This window comes from Hemiscyllium ocellatum, unplaced genomic scaffold (assembly GCF_020745735.1).
Source record: "Hemiscyllium ocellatum isolate sHemOce1 unplaced genomic scaffold, sHemOce1.pat.X.cur. R1, whole genome shotgun sequence".
NCBI lineage: Eukaryota > Metazoa > Chordata > Chondrichthyes > Orectolobiformes > Hemiscylliidae > Hemiscyllium > Hemiscyllium ocellatum.
The window spans coordinates 1874891-1896712 of NW_026867603.1; the positions used below are offsets into that span (position 1 = coordinate 1874891).

Here is a 21822-nt window from a genome sequence, read left to right on the forward strand (position 1 = left end):
GCAACACGTGGCTCCAGGGATGGTGCAGGAAGGAGGGTTTCAGATACTTAGATGATTGGGATTCATTCTAGGAAATATCGGACGTGTACAAACAGGATGGTCCTCACTTGCACCAGAGGGGTACTGATATTCTGATGGGAAACTTGCGAGTGCCATTCGGGTGTATTTAAACCGGCTCAGCAGTGGGAACCTAATGTGTAGATGCAGTAAACAGAAGAATGAGAATAGAGAAGATCGGTACAGGATTTCATGTTCACAAGAATGGCAGATAGCAAGCTGGTTTGAAGTGTTTCTACTTCAATGCCTGAAGTATCTGAAGTAATGTAGATGAACTTGTAGCATGGATAGGTACCTGAGACTTCGATGTTGTGGCCATTTTGGAGAGATGGGTGGAGTATGGTGAGGAATGGGTGTTGCAGGTTCCAGGGTTTAGATCTTTCATTAAGAACAGGCAAGGAGGTAAAAGAGGGTGAAGTTTGACCTGGTTAGTAAACAATAGTAGAACGGTGGCTTAAAGAATTTTGACGAGGACTCGTCGACTGAGGTAGTATGGACTGAGGTTAGAAACAGGAGAGGAGCGATCACACTGCTTGGAGTCTTTTATAGGCCGCTGTAGAGTTCCAGGGAAGTGGATGAGAGAATTGGCAAAATGATTCTGGGTAGGAGTGAAAGGAAGAGGGTAGTCATGATGGGCAAGTGTAACTACCCCAACATTGACTGGATTTAGCAGTTTGGATTAGAAACTGGATGGCGGTTAATGGAAAATATTCAGCCTGGAGTTCGGTTACTTCCGATGTACCACAAGTATCTGTTTTGAGACCAATGCTGTTTTTGTTATATTTTTAAATGATTTAGGCACTTACATTGATGGATGGATCAGTAAATTTGCAGAAAACACTAAAGTCGGTGGAGTAATTGACAGTGTGCAATAATGTTACAGGTGATAGAGGTACTTGGATAAACTGCATAAGTGGGCTGAGAGGTGGAAAATGAGGATCAATTCGGCTAAATGCGTGGTGATTGACTTTGTGAAGATTAACAGGAAAGCAGAGTACAAAATCAATGGAAAGATGCTTGGTAATGTGGATGTGCAGATGGATCTTGGAGTCCATGTACATAGATCACTGAATGTTGCCACCCAGGTTAGATAGTGCTTTTAAGGAGGCATACGGTGTGTTAGGTTTCATAGGGGGATGGATTGTATACCTGAGCCATGTCATGCTGCAACTATACAAAACGCCAGTGCGGCCACTCTTGGAATATTGTGTACAGGAATGATGTGGAAGCATTGAAAAAGGTGCAGAGGAGATGTTGACTGGTCTGGAGGGAAGCTGTTATGAGTAAATCCTGATATACTTAGGTCTGTTCCCATTTGAAATATGTAGGCTAAGAGGAGATTTGCTAGAGTCATACAAGATCATCAGAAGTTTAAATAGGGTAGACAGTAAAAGTCTTTTACCTAGGATTATGACGTTAGCTTGTATGAAGGAGCATAACGACAAGGTAAGGGGTAATAGATTTAAGACAGATGTCAGAGGCAGGTTCTTTACTCAGATCGTGGCAACGGCATGGAATGTTCCACCTATCAATGTTAACTCAGATATATCAGGCTGATTTAAACAATTCTTGGATAAGCACATGGATGATGGTAGGTTAGTGTAGGGGGATAATATTAAAATAGTTCACAGTTCGGCGCAACAGCGAGGGTGGAAGGGTCTGTTCTATGCTGTTTTGTTCTATGATCTATGATCTCTATGATCTATGAATGTCCACCCTCTGCCGAGACGTACAATCAGCGGGACCGTTTCTGTCTTAGCCGTGTGAGGTCACCTGGTCATGACCGTCAATCATAGACAAAAAGATGCTTAGGAGGCAGGCAATACGTTACCTTCAAGACAAATCTAGGAGATCCTCGTTTAACACCTAGGTCTAGTGGGAACAACGCTCAAAGAAAACAGGGAACTGCCCTATGTCACCCGCTTCAGTCGAGACCTGGACACCTGGTCCCACGGAAAGTGGCTATCTGTGATTTCTTTCGAATTTGAAAAGATTGGACTGCAGTCATTGCTGGAGGAAATGGTGACCCCTCCTCGGGCACTGTAGATTTACTGAAATGTACAGGAAAATTCATAGAGGTTGCAAACCAACACCAGCCCACTAACGTGAAAGAGCATCACGAGAGCCCCCCCCTAAAACGGCCATACCACAACTCCCAGGCGTTGCCCGCCTCATTATGCCATTCAGTACCCCAACCTGCCCCTACCACGTCCTGAATCAAATATGCTGCAAAATGGGTTGCCTGCTTTAGCCCCGTCCCAGGCTAAGGAGGGCACACAGGAGGACGCAGCGGACACAGAGCGACCCGAATTACCACCGCCGCCATACATCGCCGACCATTCTGATTACCTGCAGCAGAGTTGCTGCTGCTGCTCAAAAACAACAGAGCACAGACCATCTACTCCCTCTCATAATCATCAGTTGCACTACGATGGATAAGCTCTGGATCCATGCAGAGTTCTGGAACATGTTGAAGAACCTTTGGGCGGCACGGTGGCACAGTGGTTAGCACTGCTGCCTCACAGCGCCTGTAGACCCGGGTTCAATTCCCGACTCAGGCGACTGACTGTGTGGAGTTTGCACGTTCTCCCCGTGTCTGCGTGGGTTTCCTCCGGGTGCTCCGGTTTCCTCCCACAGTCACAAAGATGTGCGGGTCAGGTGAATTGGCCAAGCTAAATTGCCCATAGTGTTAGGTAAGGGGTAAATGTAGGGGTATGGGTGGGTTGCGCTTCGGCGGGTCGGTGTGGACTTGTTGGGCCGAAGGGCCTGTTTCCACACTGTAAGTCTAATCTAAAAAAAAAACCTTTTAGAAAGCCCAATGCCCTTCCACAATTGGCTAGTGCAAATTTCAGCCATCTATAATTTCCTGCCCAAAGACACACAGATCCTTTTGCAACTGGCATATTGGAGAACTGTTCGTTCCGCTGTAGAACTGCCTACCCGAGAGTGGGACTCCACTTTGTACAAGTGGGAGTGCAGGCTGAACAATTGAACAATACTGTAAAAGATGCAATAAATAAAACAATGCAATGCAGCACGCAGATCTTAGCGTTGTAACACGGTATCTGCAAAAAGCAGATGAAACACGAACAGACGTCATTGACCGTTTCAAAAAAGTTTACGATCGTTCAGCTATCTTGTTTGTAGGAAACCAACAACTTGCAGTACAGACTCTTGTAAACAACATTTTGCCATCCGATGACCAAATATATAAATTACACAGCATGGCCTGGCAAACAGCAGAATGGGGAAACACGTTAACGACAGGGAACAACCTGGATGGAAATCAGTTGCTTCCCACTTGCAGCCAGAAAGGGACATTCTCTCGGACTGCATGACCAACCCACCGGACACACGGCAACAAGCCACCACAATGGCCCAGCAGCCGCCCCAGATGGCAATGCTGCAATTGCGGGAGAGTGGGACATTGGTGAGGGGATTTAGTTCAGGAGTCAGAGTCACCCATATGACCACACACCACCCCATCTCCAGTGGGCACCACAACAGAACACTGCACCTGTGAGGCAACTTCGATAGGCTGCTAACACAATAACTAATGGCTTTTCCCGTATTCAACAACCCAACGAGGGCTGTCACAAGAGGAAACAGCTGCAGGCAGTTTCCGTATGCGTCTCCTACACGCCGTCTGGAAATCCAACGGTGGATATTAAACTCGAGGGCCACCCATTCGTCTGGACCTCCCTGACTGAAATTTAAAACAAGCTGGAAAACTGTCTGAACCCTGGGGTTTTCGGGAATGCACAAGTTGTAGCGACTTCCAGATATCATGCAGTTCACCATAAGACCCACCATAGTCCTAGCCACTGCCATTATCTCTGTCTCTTGTCCTGTCGGCCTCCTGCCTCGCCAGATACTGTGCAAGTTATATTTCTACATCCAATGCTCCCCTTCAAGGACTCACGCTCGAAATCCCAGAAGCAAATTATTCCATGCTGTTGGCAGTCCTGAGCCCTCTGAAAAGGGAAACACTTGCTCTGCCTGGTTGTGCCAGGAGAACGTACCCACGCCTTATTGCAACCTCTCATCTCCCAGCTCTCAACCACAACTGCATCCCCCGCATTATCCTTCACGTTGGCTATCGTGAGTCCAGCCCGCAGCAACAGGCATCAATTAATGTGTTTTCTGTGTATAATGCAGAAGTTGCAGGATCAATTCATTCCAAAAAGGAAGAAAGGTCCTAGGAGGAGGCATGGGTGGCCGTGGCTGACGAGGGAAGTTAAGAAACATATAAAGTTAAAAGAGAAAAAGTATAACATAGCAAAGATAAGTGGAAAAACGGAGGGCTGGGGAGTTTTTAAACAATAACAGAGGATTACTAAGAAGGACATACACTTAGGAAAAGTGAGGTACGAAGGTAAACTGGCCAATAATATAAAGGATGAAGTGCTCTGGCCCGAAACGTCGCATATCCTGTTCCGTGGATGCTGCCTGACCTGCTGTGCTTTAACCAGCAACACATTTTCAGCTCTGATCTCCAGCATCTGTAGACCTCACTTTTTACTCTTAATAATATAAAGGAGGATAGTAAAAGTTTTTTAGGTAAGTGTAAGGAAAAAAATGGTTAAGACTAAAATTGGGCCCTTTAAGGCAGAAACAGGGGAATATATTACGGGGAACAAAGAAATGGCAGACGAATTGAATTGGTACTTCAGATCTGTGTTCACTGGGTAAGACACAAGCAATCTCCCTGAGGTAAGAGTGGCTGAAGGGCCTGAACTTAAGGGAATTTATATTTGCCAGGAATTGGTTTTGGAGAGACTGTTAGGTCTGAAGTTTGATAAGTCCCCGGCGCCTGATGTTCTACATCCCAGGGTACTGAACGAAATGGGTCGAGAAATCGTGGATGCGTTTATTTTCCAGAGTTCGATAGATTCGTGATCAGTACCTGCAGATTGGAGGGTGGCTAATGTTGTACCACTTTTTAAGAAAGGTGGGAGAGAGAAAGCAGGAAGTTATAGACCAGTTAGTCTGACCTCAGTGGTGGGAAAGATGCTGGAGTTTATTATAAAGGATGAAATTACGACACATCTGGATAGTAGTAACAGGATAGATCAGAGTCAGCATGGATTTATGAAAGGGAAATCATGCTTGACTAATCTTCTGGAATTTTTTGAGGATGTGACGTTGAAGATGGACGACGGAGACCCTTGTAGGTGCAGTGTACCTGGACTTTCAGAAAGCTTTTGATAAAGTCCCACATAGGAGGTTAGTGACCAGACTTAGGGTGCGTTGTAATGGTGGAAAAGTACTAACTTGGATTGGAAGTTGGTTGGCTGATAGGAAACAAAAAATAGTGATAAACGACTCCATTTTAGAATGGCAGGCAGTGACCAGTGGCGTACCTCAGGGATCAGTACTGGGCCGCAGCTTTATACAAGATATGTTCATGATATAGAAGATGGTATTAGTAATAACATTAGCAAATTTGCTGATGATACTAAGCTGGGTGGCAGGGTGAAATGTGATGAGGAAGTTAGGAGATAACACGGTGATCTGGACAAGTTAGGTGAGTAGTCAGATTTGTGGCAGATGCAGTTCAATGTGGATAAATGCATAGTTATCCACTTTGGTGGCAAGAACAGGAAGGCAGATTACTACCTAAATGGAATCAATTTAAGTAAAGGGGTAGTACAGAGAGGTCTGGGTGTTCTTGTACATCAGTCAATGAAGGTAAGCATGCAAGTACAGCAGGGTAGTCAAGAAGGCTAATGGCATGCTGGCCTTCATACAAGAGGGATTGTGTATAGGAGCAAAAGGTTCTTCTGCAGTGGTACAGGGCCCTGGTGAGACCACACCTGGAGTACTGTGTGCAGTTCTAGTCTCCAAATTTGAGGAAATACGTTCTGCTATTGAGGGAGTGCAGCGTAGGTTCACGAGGTCAATTCCTGGAAAGTGGGATTACCTTACACTGAAAGACTGGAGAGACTGTGCTTGTATACCCTTGAGTTTAGAAGACTGAGAGGGGATCTGATTGAGGTATATAAGATTACTAAAGATTGGACACTCTGGAGGCAGGAAACATTTTCCGCTGATGGGTGAGTGCTGAACCAGAGGATACAGCTTAAAAATACGGGGCAGACCATTTAGGAGAGAGATTAGGAGAAACGTCTTCACCCAGAGACTGGTGGCTGTGTGGAATGCTCTGCTCCAGTCTCTGGATTCATTTAAGAAAGAGTTGGATAGAGCTCTCAAGGATTGTGGAGATAATGCAGGAACAGGATACCGATTAAGGATGATCAGCCATGATCATATTGAATGGTGGTGCAGGTTCGAAGGGCAGAATGGCCTACTCCTGCATCTATTGTCTATTGTCTATTGTCAAATGCTGCGCTCACGGATTCATATCTCGAACTCACTTCCTCACTAACGATCACTGGGAGAAAATTTGTCGGACCTCACGGTGTTGCAGCAGAAGTTCAAGACAGAACAGAGCAGGCTGTGCTGGTCTGGAACGACCAATGCCATTTCCTCACATTCGCCTTATTGTTAAGGGGCCATGACTCCCACAAGATCTAGCAAGCATGGTAGTGCAACCTGAATAAACATCATTACATTTCACACCCCTTGGGTAAGATACAGATCATTGTGCACAGTTTGGATAAGATGAGTTCTGTGCATCCTGCGCTCCCCCATTACTACAAGGTGCATTTTTTAAAAATGGAACCCAGGCACTATCCAATTGTACGAGAGTCTCTTTTTCCAAGATCACTGTGGGCACAGCACTCGAACCGCGCAGACAAGATACTATCCGCCCCATCACATACAGTTACACTCAGCCAGGGAACCGGAGTACCATTAATACAATCACCCGCTGCAGTGAGGATGATCAAACCAGTTATTGAGTCACATCAGCAACAGGGAATCAGCGTGCCCACCACCTGCCCGTGCAACACACCCCACCCAAAGCCCGAGAGATCTGGAAATTGGCACTTTGCTCAAGATATTACTGTTGTTAATGCCATTGACGTTCCTTGCTCATCAGTGATCCTGGACACAAATGCGAGCTTGACCAATATCTGCACATCTGCCACATGCTTCGCTGTTATCTACCTATGCTCAGTATTTTTTTCACGATTAAATTGTCCCCTGAAAATCAATATGTTTTGCTTTTACGTACAACTGCTGCAAATAGACATTGACCCAGAGTTCTCAAGGGTGTGTGGAGATGCCCGCTGTTTTTGTTGCAGCAATACAACGCACCCTGTCCACCCTCCAGCTGCAGTTTGCAGATGACCTACTATTGTCTTGTGCCTCTGCTATTACATGCGTAAAGGATATAGAGGCCTAGCTCCACTGTCTGGTACTGGATATCTATCGCAAAAATGCAGCTCTGTCAGAAAAAAACGCCCAATACATGGGGTATGACCTTTCACATAGCGTTAGAGCAGTATCCAAGGAGCGGATGGCAGCCATCGCCCAACTTCTCTCACCTGCCACAAGGTGCAAGCTTTTCTAGGAATGGTAAACTACTGCAGATGCTGGATCCCTGATTTGTCATTGATGCACCCCTGCAGGATGCAGCTTCCCATAAACAGCCAGCCAAGTTGAAGTGGACGCCCGGAATGTAATGGGCATTCATTGAAGAGACGACTAATCTCTCATGCTGCTCCAGAAGGCCGAAATTTCTCACAATCTTTATGTAACCAAATCAGAGGGGTTCATGAACCTACTTTTTAATGCAACTTCATGGGGATCTCAGTTGCCCTGTTGCCTTTTACCACCTGATGTGAGGGGAATGTTGTTATGCTTGCACGCATTTACACCAGCTGCAGTAACCTTCAGAATGTTTATCCCCGATGTACTCGATCACTCGTGTCATGTTTAGGTACCACAGTCAGTCTCCCTGCTTCTCAATTGATCAGCAACTCAATATTTTGCGACAACTCGGAGGACTGGCTGCGAGTTTGCTTTGCGATCTGAGGCAAACGTCTCCCTCCAGCATGCCCCAGCCTTGAACCACGCCACCCCTTCCGCTCACCCAGCATGATGTTGCAGACGACCATGACACTTAAGACACCTGCTTCAGCAATGATTACCCAACGTCCTGACTTGCCCAAAACGCCACCAGGAAACTCTGAACTGATGCCTTTTACTGACCACTCTTCCTTTCGGCCATGATACGATTGCACATTAGCAGGGTATGCATTCTGCACCCTTGACACCATCCTAGAACCAGCTGCATTACCAGACAGGTTGTCTTCACAGGTTGCAGAGCTCTTCACTCTCAATGGAGCCTGCCTTTGGGTAAAGTGTATCACAGCCAACATTTACACATACTCCAAAATATGCCTTTGTCATCGTTCACGATTTTGGCACAATATGGAAGCAGAGGGATTCATCACACCAGCATGCTGCAGTCATCGCCAACCTCCGAGAAGCAGTCCTGCTACCTTCTGCTATAACAGTTATAAAATGTGCTGCTCACACCTCTGCCACTGATCCTATCATTAAAGGAAATGCCGTCGCTGATGTAGTAACCCCGGAGGCTGAACTTCACCCGGCCACATATGTCCTGCAGAACCCCAGGGTGGCAAAACCTCCGCAGACCACTGATCCACTCGATTCAGTCAGAGCTGCTTAGTAAACTTCCCCACAAGAAGAGAGGGCCACTTGGGCCCGCATTGGGGCCGTGCACTCACCCTCCGTGCATGTACTTATACACCCTGATGGCTGCATCATCTGACCAAAAGCGCAATTACACTTACTGGCGCTGATGGCACACGAATTCAGACACACAGCCAAGAGAGGTATGATACATGCTGAGCCGTTCTGGATATGCACCGGAATTCCCTGCAGTTGCCCAAGCCCTGCTGTCACAATGTCTCATCTGTGTACAGAACAATTCAAACATGATCTCTTAGCAGTTCCTGGGGGCCATTCACGCACCTTCATAATGATTTGGCCCGCTGGCCTCCGAAACAGAGGGACCCATTTCACTGCGAATATTTTTATTACAGTAAGTGATGCTCTTGGAAAACCCTGGAGACACCACCCTACCGGCCCCAGTCATCCGGAATGGTGGAAAGAATGGAAGACACCTTCAAAACCATCCTCAGAAAAATCCTTCAGGACACAGAACTGACTTGGTCAGACACTCTGCCACTGGCGCTGTACACGATAATAGGACAGGTAAACCGAACGACGGTACTTACACTCTTTCAGGTGCGAATGGGACGACCCATGTCCACAGCCATCAGACCCACAAATCTGCCCACTGACACGGCGCTGATGTAATTCCGGGAGGCTGTCTTAGATTACGTTCAAGTCCTTAGTAGAATGATCACATTAAATCATGATTTGGTAAAAGCTGTGGTGCTCACAGCACATCAGGAACTACTTCAACAATTTAAAATTGCGATTATGTATTGACACAGTCACTGCCGAAACATTTTTTCCCCTCGGTGGAAAGGATCATTCCTGGTATTGCTGAGGAGCAGGACAGCTGTCAAAGCCCTCCAGCTCCCGAGAAGAACGACCAAGCAGGACAGGAAGCAGCTCCTGAACCAGAGAGGGACACAGCTGCGCACCATAGATATTGTTGGTCAGGGATGATACAACGGCTGTGCTAAAGGAGGGCACTATGGAGGGCTTGAGTAATGAGGCATTATGAGTGGAGCTGAGAAATAAGAAGGCTACTTTTACATTGTTGGGGGCTGTATCACTGGCCTCCCAAAAATGAGCATGCGGTAGGAGATCACAAATGTAAATAGATTACGGAAAAAAAAAAGCCAGGCAACAGGGTGTTAGTGGTGGGAGATATTAATTTTCCCAACATTGACTGAGATGAACTTAGTGTCAGACGTCTGGATGAGGTAACACTTGTAAGAAGCGTCTAAGAGAGTTTTCTAGAGCAGTATGTCAATAGTTAGATGAGGCAAGGGATTATATTGGACCTGTTGTTGGGGAATGAGCCAGGCCAGGTAGTAGACATTGAGGTGGGGATTTATTTGGGAAAAGTCCCCACAATTCTGCAAGTTTTAGAATAACCAAAGATAATGAGAGTTGTCCTAATGAACTAAACTGAGCCAAAGCCAATAAAATCAAAATTAGGCAGGAGCTGGGAAATGTTGATTCGACACAGCTATTTGAAGGAAAGTCCACATTTGACATTCGGGAGGCTTCAATGATAGTTTGAAGATAGTGCAGGCTGGGCATGTCCCGTCGAAGTCAAGGATAGAAAAGGCAAGATTCATGAACCGTGGATTACAGAAGAAATCATGCGACTAGACAAGAAGAAAAGGAAATGTACATAAGGTCTAGGCTGATAAGACAGAACGGGAACTGGGTGAATATTGGAAGACCAGGGCCAATCTTAACTGAGGAATCAAGCGAGCTAAAGAGGGTCATGATTTAGCTTTAGTGAGCATAATTAGGGTCTTTTCTTCTTACATAAGAATCAAGCAGGTAACTAGAAAAAGGATTAGTCCACTAAAGAATAATGAAGCAAGGCTGTGTGCCGAATCAGAGATCATGGGTAACATTCTGAATGATTACTTTAAATCAGTGTTCACTGAGGAGAAGGACACGATGATTTTTGTGATTAGAGATACAGGTTTCATTACTCTGGATTACGTTGATATAAGGAGGGAAGGGTGTTGGGTAAGCTAGAAGTTATTTAGGTATATACATCCCCAGGACAGGATGGGATCTAAACCAGGTTGCTGAGGGAAGCGAGAGAGGAAATAACTGGTGCCCTGACAGCTATCTTTGTCGCATCCTTAAATACAGGTGAGGTGTCGGAGCATAGGATAGTTGCTCATGTTGGCCCTGTACGAGAAGGGCTATTCCGGGTAACTATAGACCGGTGAGCCTGACGTCAGTGGTGGGAACTTTGCTGGGGAAGGTACTGAAGAATACAATCTATCTATGATTGGAAAAGAATGGGCTTATCAGTGATAGGCCAAATGGTTTTGTGCGGGGGCTATCGTTCCTTACCAACTTAATAGAGTTCATTGAGGAAGCGAAAAAGATGATAGGTGAAGGAAGGGCTGCAGATATCATGTGCATGGAATTTAGTAAGGCCTTGATAAGGTTCCCCATGGTAAACTAATAGAGATAGTAGAGTCACATGGTGTGCAGTGTGTTCTAGCTAGGCGTATACAGAACTAATTCAGCAACAGGAGACAGAGAGTAGTAATAGAAGGGAGGTTCTCGAAATGGAGAAAGGTGACCAGTGGTGTTCGACAGTGATCAGTACTGGGACCACTGTTGTTCATGATATACAACAATGATCTAGAAGAGGGCACTTTTGGTATGAGCAGCAAGTTTGCAGATGACAAGAAGATTGGTGGAGAAGCAGAAAGCATATGGGTCTGTCAAAGAACACAAGTGACTACACATAGATTAAAGAGTTGCGCGGAGAATTAGCAGATGGATTTCAATCCAAGGCAAATGTTAGGCAAATATTGGGAAATCTAAGTAAGAACTGAATTATGCAGGAAACAGAAGAGTCTTCGAAGAAGTTGATGAGCAGAGAGATATGGGATTGAGGACTAATATACACTGAAGGTTGCTGTATAGATGGATAGAGTGGTCAAGAATGCATATGGTATGCTTGCCTTCATTGGATAGGGTACTGAGTATAAGAGCTGGCAGGCCATGTTAAAATTGTGCACGCCGTTGTTTCAGCCACATTTAAAATACGGTGTGTAGTTCTGATCGCCACATTACCAAAGGAATGTTGATGCTTTGGGAGGGTGTAGAGAAGATTTACGAGGATGTTGCCTGGTATGGAACATACTAGCTGTGAAGAGAGGTTGAGTAGGTTACTTTGTGTTTTCATTATAAAAAAAGGAGATTGGGGGAGGGCCTGATTAAGGTCTGCAGAATCGTGAAGAGTATAGGCAGAGACGATTGAGATAATGTTTTTCCCAAGGGTGAAGGATTAAATAACGAGAGATCACGCTTTCATGGTGAGAGGTGAAAAGTTTAAGGGGGATTAACGCAGCAAGTACTTTGCACAGAGGGTGGTGGGTGCCTCGAACGCATTGTCATCAGAGGTATTAGAAGCAAGCACGGTAGATTCTGGGCAGATGCATGAGTAGGTGGGGAGCAGAGGGAAAAATATGCTTAGGAATTGGGTGACAGGTTTAGACAGGACTTTGATCGGCTGGGGTTGGAGGACAGAAGGGCCTGTTCCTTGGCTGTAAATCTTCTTTGTTCTTTGTTCTCTCCACATGGGAGACTGGTTAGAGCCATTGTGCTAACGCACTTCTCCTGATCCCCGCAGATCACCAGTCGGTAATAGTTTGCAGCATCCTAAATTTATTTGTCCCCATCAAGTCTGCACACAATTCTACTTTCAACAGCATATGAACAGGAACACTAATCCACCCATCTAAAAACACACAATGGCACTTATTTAGTCTTCATTCTAAAGGCATAACCTTGGCTGCCACTGTCATGTACTGGCAGCTGTTTCATCCGGGAAGTGGTACCATTCATTTACCACTCTCAGCCCTTCTCACTTCGAGAAGCTTATTACCTTCAGGAAACGCGTCCTCACTGCGCTAGACGAGGTGATGTTCATATTTATGCCCACTTACGCAATGCTGCAGCTGGACATCGAGGCACATCAGCTGGCCACCACGTTGGAGAAGATAGCAATTGTCACAGTTGAAGTCATTCCCCAGCTGAAAGCAGAGTGTGTCGCCAATCTAACTGTGGATCCACAAAATAGAAAGACCCTGGACAACTTGCTGATCAAAAAACGGGGCAAGTGGGCCCTCATAGGTGTGGACCCCAGCGAAATATAATGGACCTGGCGCACTTCATCTGACAGGCTGCTGCTGAATTACATGTCCTGCTGCAGAGACTGATATGCCTTAATACCGTTCTTGAAGATATCGTAGTTCTGATCATAGTCCTCTGTATATGTTGGTTCCGGTTGTGTGCAGCATTGTTACCCACGACCCCTCACAACCTCGCTAGGACAAGGCCACTGGAATAACATGGAGAAAGTGAGGACTGCAGATGCTGGAGATCAGAGCTGGAAAATGTGTTGCTGGAAAAGCGCAGCAGGTCAGGAAGCATCAAAGGAGCAGGAGAATCGACGTTTCAGGCATAAGCCCTTCTTCAGGACTGATTCCTGAAGAAGGGCTTATGCCCGAAACGTCGATTCCCCCGCTCCTTTGGTGCTGCCTGACCTGCTATGCTTTTCCAGCAACACATTTTTCAGCACTTGAATGACATCCCAAAACCGACACAGCCTCCAATCTGTCAGATTCAGACAACAACAACTACAACTCTGACACTGAACGCTCACCACCTGAATGCCCCAAACCCCAGGATCTGGCCACATTGCCACCTTTTCTCTCCATTAGTAACAAAAAGGAGGAATTGTGGGAGAGCGAATTGTGATCCCGCCCTAAAAAAATGACCACATAACAAACACAGAATCATGCCTGCGAAACACGGAGATCAAGCCTGCGAACGGATATAGAACCCACCCAGAATGCCCCAGTCAGAGCCAAATCGGCTTTCATAGAAACCAGACATGGCAAAGCTACTTCTCAGACCACAGAATGCACTTCCCAAACAGACTTCACCGTGGGTTCCATGCCCGATTAGCACGGCTGATCCAATCCATAAGTGTCAGGCTCATTTCCCATTGAAACTCATACCCTAAAACCAAAAAGGAGCCTGAGAGGCCCTAGAAGACTTTGCTCTCAGGAGGAACACAATGGACGGACCTGGATGCCAGGAGAAGGGACAATTACACATGCTCACGTGGCCGGGAAACACAACAAAGACTACTCTAGACGATTTTCTCACCTACTCACAGGGATGGCTGGAATCTCGTGTGTCAATTACCAATGACGTTTGATTAATGTCCATTTAGATTTTTTCATGTTTTATTCTCTTTATAATTTTAAGCATTGTACTGTAACTACTTTCCAATTATTACCTTTGTGCTATACCTCAATAAAATCTGCCTGCACCTTCCATTCGGGCAAGAGCATTCTGGCTATCTGTGTAGACAACGACTTCTGTGACAACCTGGACAATTTCTCTTCCACGATATTGCTATGTTGAATAAATCACTTGCCAATTTCACCACCATCCTCTTTGTAGTTTCTGAATTATTGGATTGAATTTCTCCAGCAAGTATTCATTAGGAGAGTCAGTGCAGGCATAGTGGTTACTCGTCAAACAATTTTGGTGTTTCAGTGAGGCTACGAAGAGATTCTCAGTCTGGATGATTAGGAATACTTTTCACCACAGATTGCTATAAAATGGTATCTTAAATCTGAAAAAAGCAACTGTAATGTCATGGAATCTCTAAAGTGTGGAAGCAGGCCCTTCAGCCCAACAAGTCTACACCGACACGCCGAAGAGTATCGAAACAAAACCTGTTCTCATATGCTATTACTCGACATTTACGCATCAATAATTCATCTAAGCTACACACCTCTGAACACTACGAGTAATTTTTCATGGACAATTCTGCTGACCTGCACATCTTTGGACTGTGGGAGTAAACCGGAGCAGCCGGAGGGAACCCACGCAAGCACGGGGAGAACATGCAAACTCCAGACAGACCAACGCCCAAGGCTGGAATTTAACCTGAATCCCTCGCACTGTGCCGCAGCAGTGGTAACCACGAAGCCACCGTGCCGCCCCGTGTCATCAAATAAAAAAGGCCATTCAGTCTGCCCCGCTAATTTATATTGACAGTTGTGATTAATGGATAATGTTATTTGCATCAATTTAAATAGTCCGAACCGAATTTTGAAAACAAATTTAAAGTGAAAGATAACTCGAGTATGGGAGTATTACAGCTGTACCAAAATTACAGTCAAATAAAATATATCAGTTATTTTTTTTTATTGCGATGGTGTGTGTTATTCTCTTACGTTATCGCAAATATTTGTATAATTCTCTGAACAAGTTAATGAAAACTGAGTAAATTCCAGCATAGAAACAACAGAAAAAAAGATTGACTTCCGATCAAGATCAGTCGTTTGAGGAGGCAATGCTCCAGAATTAGGCAGCCAAATCTGAACATTTCTCTCACTCATCCTCGAGAGATGGGCTTTCAAGTAAAAACACTGGAAAAGGAATACACAGCCTTTTGAAGTAAGGGTTTGTTGGATACTATAACAAACAGAGGCACACATAACGGAGCATTCACGTCAGATACGATTTTACGAAACCACAGAGAAGATGTGAAGGAAGTATAGCAGTTACACATGGATTGGTCTCATGTTCTCGAACTTCCTGTGTACGCTTAATCCAGCGCCTCATTTCAAATCATTCTCACAACTGGACTGTGGTTTAGAAACACAAACATAACTTTCTGGAAATGCTGAGGACAGCTGTGGAGAGAGCTCACATTTATTGTTGCAGTCCAGTGCCTGTTCCTCAGAAATATCTTCAATACAGTCTGCTGGCTCCATTGTCTTAATCTTGTGGACCAGTCGTGGTCCCGCCTGGGGTTGTGATGCCATGTTAGCATATTTGATTCCGAATCCTACAGCCAGATCATCAGATCAGAACATGACAAGTTCAACTGATGCGACCCTCAGAAAGCCTTCCCTCACCTCAAGTGTTTTCAATTTCCATCAGGGCACAGCATAAAGTAGAGAACTGTTTATCAATCAAAATATGTTTTGCTATTGTTAGCCTTATTGCTGCTATGTCACTTTTTCTAGGCAGTTTCAATTATACTTTTGAATCAGAATTGAGATTCATGGATGTGGCGTGCTCAAAATTTTATGTGTAAGATATGTTTCTCATTGTGAACAATTGTTGAAGGAAGTCCGTGGAGCTGATCATGAACATTAACTAGTTTATCTCACAGTATATCATGGGGAGAACCTCCCTTCTAATTATGGTACGGTAGAACTGCGAAGTAGAGCAGCAAGTTACAACGTTTTGCTGGAAAGAGGTCCCGGGCTAAGACACAACCTGACAATTAATTATAAAGTATCAGTGTGGTCTGAGGTGATACCGAATCAGGAGTCAGCTCTCCGAGTCCGTTTTAATTGATGCTACACCTTCCACAAGTGGACAGGAATGCAAGGTATCATCTAGCATATTGTTTACAGAGATCCATAGCAAGTGTAGGATAGATGTCCTTTATTAGAGGAACCGCACCTATTGGCAGTACATCGGAAACAAATTAACTGGGAAATACTCACTTGAACAAGCAAGCATCACTGCATGGAAGGAGTGAGCAAGCAATACACGGCGCCTTGAAGAGATAAACTACATTTTGGCACTACCTCCTAGTGAGAATGGAAATCACCTATGCGTAGGCCGTTGTGAAACAGCCTTTCGCAGCTACATGCCAAGTACTATATTTCTGCAGGGTGAGGAGCACTTCAGAAAAATGATTTGTTCACTGGGACGGAAGCCACGGCCAAGACAATGGCTTCCATAACAATAAAAACAAAATATTAATCGATAAACACACGGTTGTATCACTGGATACAAGTTAAGGAGTTCGAGATTGGTATTAACAATATTCTCATCTTATAATGCGTAAATGATGATTACTCAGCTTTATTTTAACAACTGTCAGGAGAGTCTACCTCGTCGTCGTAAAGCAGAATGACTGTGACCAGGTTATCAAGGAGTTAATTCACCTTACTGTTCCTGGAACGATGATGGTCATCGATCAAAATTAAAAATCACACAAAGATTTACAATATTTTTTCTCCATAACCATTTGAAGAAGGAGCAGCGCTCTGAAAGTTGGTGCTTCAAATTACATATATTGGACTACAAGCTACTGTTGTGTGATTTTTAACTTCGCTACCCCAATCCAACACCAACATCTCCAAATCATGGTCCTCAATCAGTTTTACTCAACTCATTAAACGCGGAGACATTCACTGGGGAGACATTGGAACACTCTGATGCCAGTATTCTCTCCTGAATATTCTGTCCCTCTTCAACTGGGGAAATCTCTCTTCATATGTTTTCCGTGCCTTTTCTGAACCTGACTTTTTTTACTGTCTGGAAGTCGAGATGTTTGAATTCTCGAGACACAGCGACAAGAATCCTCTGAAAATCTTGCTTTAGTGAATGCTGCTGAGAGCATCAGAGAGAATGTTGCAGCTTGTCAAAGAAGTGAAATGTTTATTGACACTTTGTTATCAATAGGACAACGTTTTTCTGACTTCAGTCCCCACAGATTTGGAAAGAGTCATGGAGTAGTTGACTGCAATTTATGTCACGTTCCTTTCAATGTCCTAACAAACACTACTTTCCAATATCCCATCGCATTACTCCATCTTATATTTTAGCTTTGTGGAGAGATTCCAGAGACTGGTATTCCTCTCCTTGGATTTAACAAAAGTTAAATACAGACATTTCGTCGATCTATTTGGAATGAACCAGGCGTTGCGGTTGGAAGTAAGGGTTTGGAATGGGGAGCTGTTTTATAATTCCAACACATTACACTTGCAAAATAAAACCGTTTCCACTGACAAGGATGAGAATTCTGAAGACTGGAATTAGTGACTACTGAATTAACGATGTAAATCAAGAAGAATAAAGAAATATACAGCCCTTATTTTCATTGACTGATGTTGATACTAAACTAGAACATAAAAAAGCTGTTGGAAAAATCATGTACAAACTCTTCGAGTGACTGCGATGACTTTGGAATCTTCATCACTGATTACCCTCCAGGTGTCTCTGAGTACGTGCTGACCAGCATATGTGCAAATTGTGCCATTGCACACTCCCTTAACCATTATCATTTGAGTTGTTTCATTCACCTGCATTTTCAACAGGCACAGGCATTCCATATTAGGCAAATCCTGAATGATTTTTGACTTTTCAATGAAAAATCTCTTTCGATACTCTGCAGTTCGTGTAGCCTGGAGACAGAGATTACGTTTAATGCTGACTTTGGTTGTGAAAAGCAAATCTTACCTTCAACTTGAACAAACGAGTTTCAACATAAAGGCACACAATCTGGCGTTAAAACCTATAGTCCTGAGATGAAGAGTTTTACGGTATATTGATTATAATGGCCCAACACGTGCAAGGACACGTCAATACCCCCTTAAAAAAGAACAAAATAGAGCCTCTAGATGCAGAAAGAGATCGAGATTTATGGAGAGAAGGGAGGAGAATGGTGTTACAAAGAACAAAGAACCAAGAAAATGCACAACCCAGGGACAGGCCCTTCGGACTTTGATACCACTCAATTGCCATGTCATTTTATTCAAAGAATATCGATTTGCATGTAATGGACTGGTTCTACTCTTACAAGCTATCGTTTTATGGTGCATTGTAGCTCCGTTTGAAGAACATGAAAAATAACATTTTGTTCTGAAAGAGAATCATATCTGGGTGAAAACATTAGCTAATCACACTGCTTGCTGATCGACAGCAGTACTTTCTATTATTATTTAATATTGGCATATCGATCAGTTAGAGAAAATTCTGAACATATGAAGGCATTTTGAGAAGGAGGCATCGAAATCTAAACATGCAACACGCGTTAATTAAAGAGCATGTCAAATATGTTTTGAGAAATGAATTAATTTCAATTCGGGAGAAATTGCCTTATACTAAATATTACTCTGAACACACTTCTGGTAGCAGGAAAAGTGTGTTCTATCGATTACAAAAAAATGCTCTTTTTGTGGGAAATGGTTTGATATGCCCAAGTGCCAAGTAATTCTTGAAAATTACTAATTGTTATTAAAATCTTCTTTGGGAATTGAAACCCCTTTGCATTAAAGGGTTCAGGTTGTGTAAAATGTAATTCCTTACTACATTTGCAGCAATTTTTTCATTTTAATTCATTAATTTTGTGTTGCATATTTAGCCATCTAAATGTACCAAAATACTTGTTTATTCTGTGTCTCACGAATATCTTCATCATTGTTAAAATGTCAATCGTCCAGTGTTAATTACCTTTGCACTTACTGTTCTTATTTGATCTTAGACACCTCATGCTACTCGTATCATCTACTTCACTACCACATCCTCAGCATTGTTATCCAGTTGGGCTGCGAAAATATTTTAACAACACTCACGCTCAGGAGCAATGAAAGAACGGTGAATCATGGCGATTACATTTTTCTTTTTCTGTGAACCCCCTATCAATGCGAAGTTTCACATTAGCGCTCCTAATCGGAGTATTAATGTATCCTTGCACATTCAAGATTTTTGAGCATGTCTTTCCAAGACACTTTCCTTTTTATTCCGAAAAGACGATCTAATTTTGATCCCATTGCATTGCCATGTTATTTCATTCAAAGAGGATCGATTCACACGTGTCAACAAAAATATTTATCTATTTGGTGTGGCATATTCTCGAATAAAAACAGCAGCGATGAAAGGTTAAAAATAAATTGACGAAACTTGACACAAATACAGACATATTTGAATGATGCATCGCTTTGGAATGCTTATGAAGGGAATAGTTGATAAATGTCACTCAGATAGAATAGATGGAGAGACTGATTTATAAATCAATACACCTTCTTGGTTAATTGGTATAAGGCATGGAGAATAAGAGCAAGCATTTTATTTTCAATATGTGGAAGTCCCTCGTTGAGTCTCAGCTGGAATATCATGCTTACTTACAGGTACAATACTATCAGAAAAATGTGAAACTCCTGAATAGATTATAACACAGAATATAGGATCTGCGAACAAATTGAAGACATTCTGCCCCTCAATCCTGCTCGGCCATCCATTACATTCTAGGCTTGTCTCAACTCGCCCTGAAATCCACTGTCTTCCCGCTCTCTATTATACTTGTGTCATTTTCTCATTCAAGGTCTGTCTACCTTTTCCGTAAATTTATAAAATTACCAGACTCTTTGGTGGTGAATTCCAGAGACTCATTTCCTTTGATAGAAGGAATTTCTCCTCAAATCTGCATTCAATTTGTTCAGTTTTGTTCGGAGGTGTAAACTCCTATTTCATACTGCTTCTATTTTGGAAAATCTTCTCAACATCTTTTCTGTAAATTCTTATTAATATAATGCACCCATCTATGAGATAATCACTTATTCCACGAAACGCCACGCTTAGCCTATCTCATTGAGGCAATTTTCTGTGGCATCAGTCTCCTGTGCATATCCTCTGAAGTGCGTCCAATGTACGTGTATCCTCCTCAAGTCAGGGTACAGATAGAGAAAGCAATGTTTCGGGTTCAATCTCAAAAAACATCGTGCACAGTCTCAAAAATCCATTCTGAAATTTATATTCTGTGCATTTAGCAATAAATGCCAACATTCAATTTGCCTTCGTTATTAAATGGTATACCTATGATCTTTCCATTACTTTAGTTCCACTATCCTGCTGTGTCAACATAACCCTTAATTCCATTACTAATCATACGGTCATCCACATTATCTTTAAAACTTAAAATGAGGAAAGCTCAACTACTTCATTGGGCATGGAATCCGATTCGCAACCCTCTTGGTTAAGCCATTACTTCTCAATTAAGTCCGAAATCTATTTCCCCTAACTTGAGGCTGTGCCCTGGTTTCACCGACCCGTCGGAAATTTCTCTCTAATTCTATCCTAAAATTCCCTTCATAAATTTGTATGCTTCTAACGATCCTCCCTCTTTTTTTTATAAATTGCAATGAATGTAATTGCATTGTAATATATTTCCACTTTCAAGTAAAGCCCCTCAGCTACGGAATCAACCTTGTGAAACTCCTGTGCACAATTTCTTGTTCCAGGACATCCTTTCCCAAGTAAGAATATAAAAACTGCACGCAGTGCTCCAGCACCCTTTACAACTGCAACATAAACTGTCTGCATTCAAACTCAGTGCTTCTGGCAATGAAGGAAAACGTTCCATTTGCAAAGAAAAGTTCCATTTTCCTTCTTAATTACCTGTTGCTTCAGTTTCGGTGTTTCCTGCACAAGGGCGCTCAGGTCTCTCTGCTGACCAAGGTGCTGTAATTTCTTACCATTCAAGTAGTAGATCATTTTACTGTGACTCCTAACGACATAAGTGAATTCTCATTTATTAACATTGTACTCTATCTGCCAGACGTTTGTCCAATAATTTAAACTGTCTAGGCACAAGGGCCACAGTGTTCTCGTGTCGAGGAATTGCAAAGACTCACAACCACTTGAATGGAGATATTCCTTCTCATCTCAGTCTTACATTAACACCGCTTAATTTTGAGATTGTGCCCTCGAGACCAGGTCCTCACATGACGGGAAACATCTGTCAGCATTCATGGAGTGGTTCTGGTAGGGGATTTTAAATTTCCAAGCATAGACTGCGCATGCCATTGTGGTAGAGATTTAGATAGAGATGAATTTGTTACATGTGTAAAAGCAAAGTTTCTGAAAACTGTCTGTGAGTGTACCTGCCAGAGAAGGTACAACAATTGACCTACTCTTAGGAAATAAGTCAGGGCAATGAGCGTGGTGGCAGTGTGGGAGCATTTCAGTGTCACCGACCGTAATTATATTAGTTTTAATACATTGATGGAAAAGGATAGACCACTTCTAAAATTTAAATCTCTAACTGAGAGAAAAGCCTTTTTTCAACTGACTAGGCAAGAAAATTCTACAGTTGATTGGAGGAGAATTTCACAGAAAGCGACGGCTGGAAAATGAGAAGACTTCAAAAAAAATGAGATAACGAGAGTCCAGAGACAGAATATCAATACTAAGTTGGAAGGCGAGTTCAGTGGAGAATGCTGAATGATATGATAAATTGAAGTTTTGCCAACAAGAAGAAGGATGATTATGTCGGGTATAGACAAGAGATCGTGCAAATCCTCAGAAAAGTATAACGGC

General features: G+C 43.4%; 1 pseudogene; it reads right to left on the reverse strand.

Moving 5' to 3' along the window:
- Positions 1 to 15320: 15320 nt before the first annotated feature.
- The window catches only part of LOC132809091 (Ig heavy chain C region, membrane-bound form-like), a 154426-nt pseudogene continuing 147924 nt past the window's right edge, over positions 15321 to 21822 (reverse strand).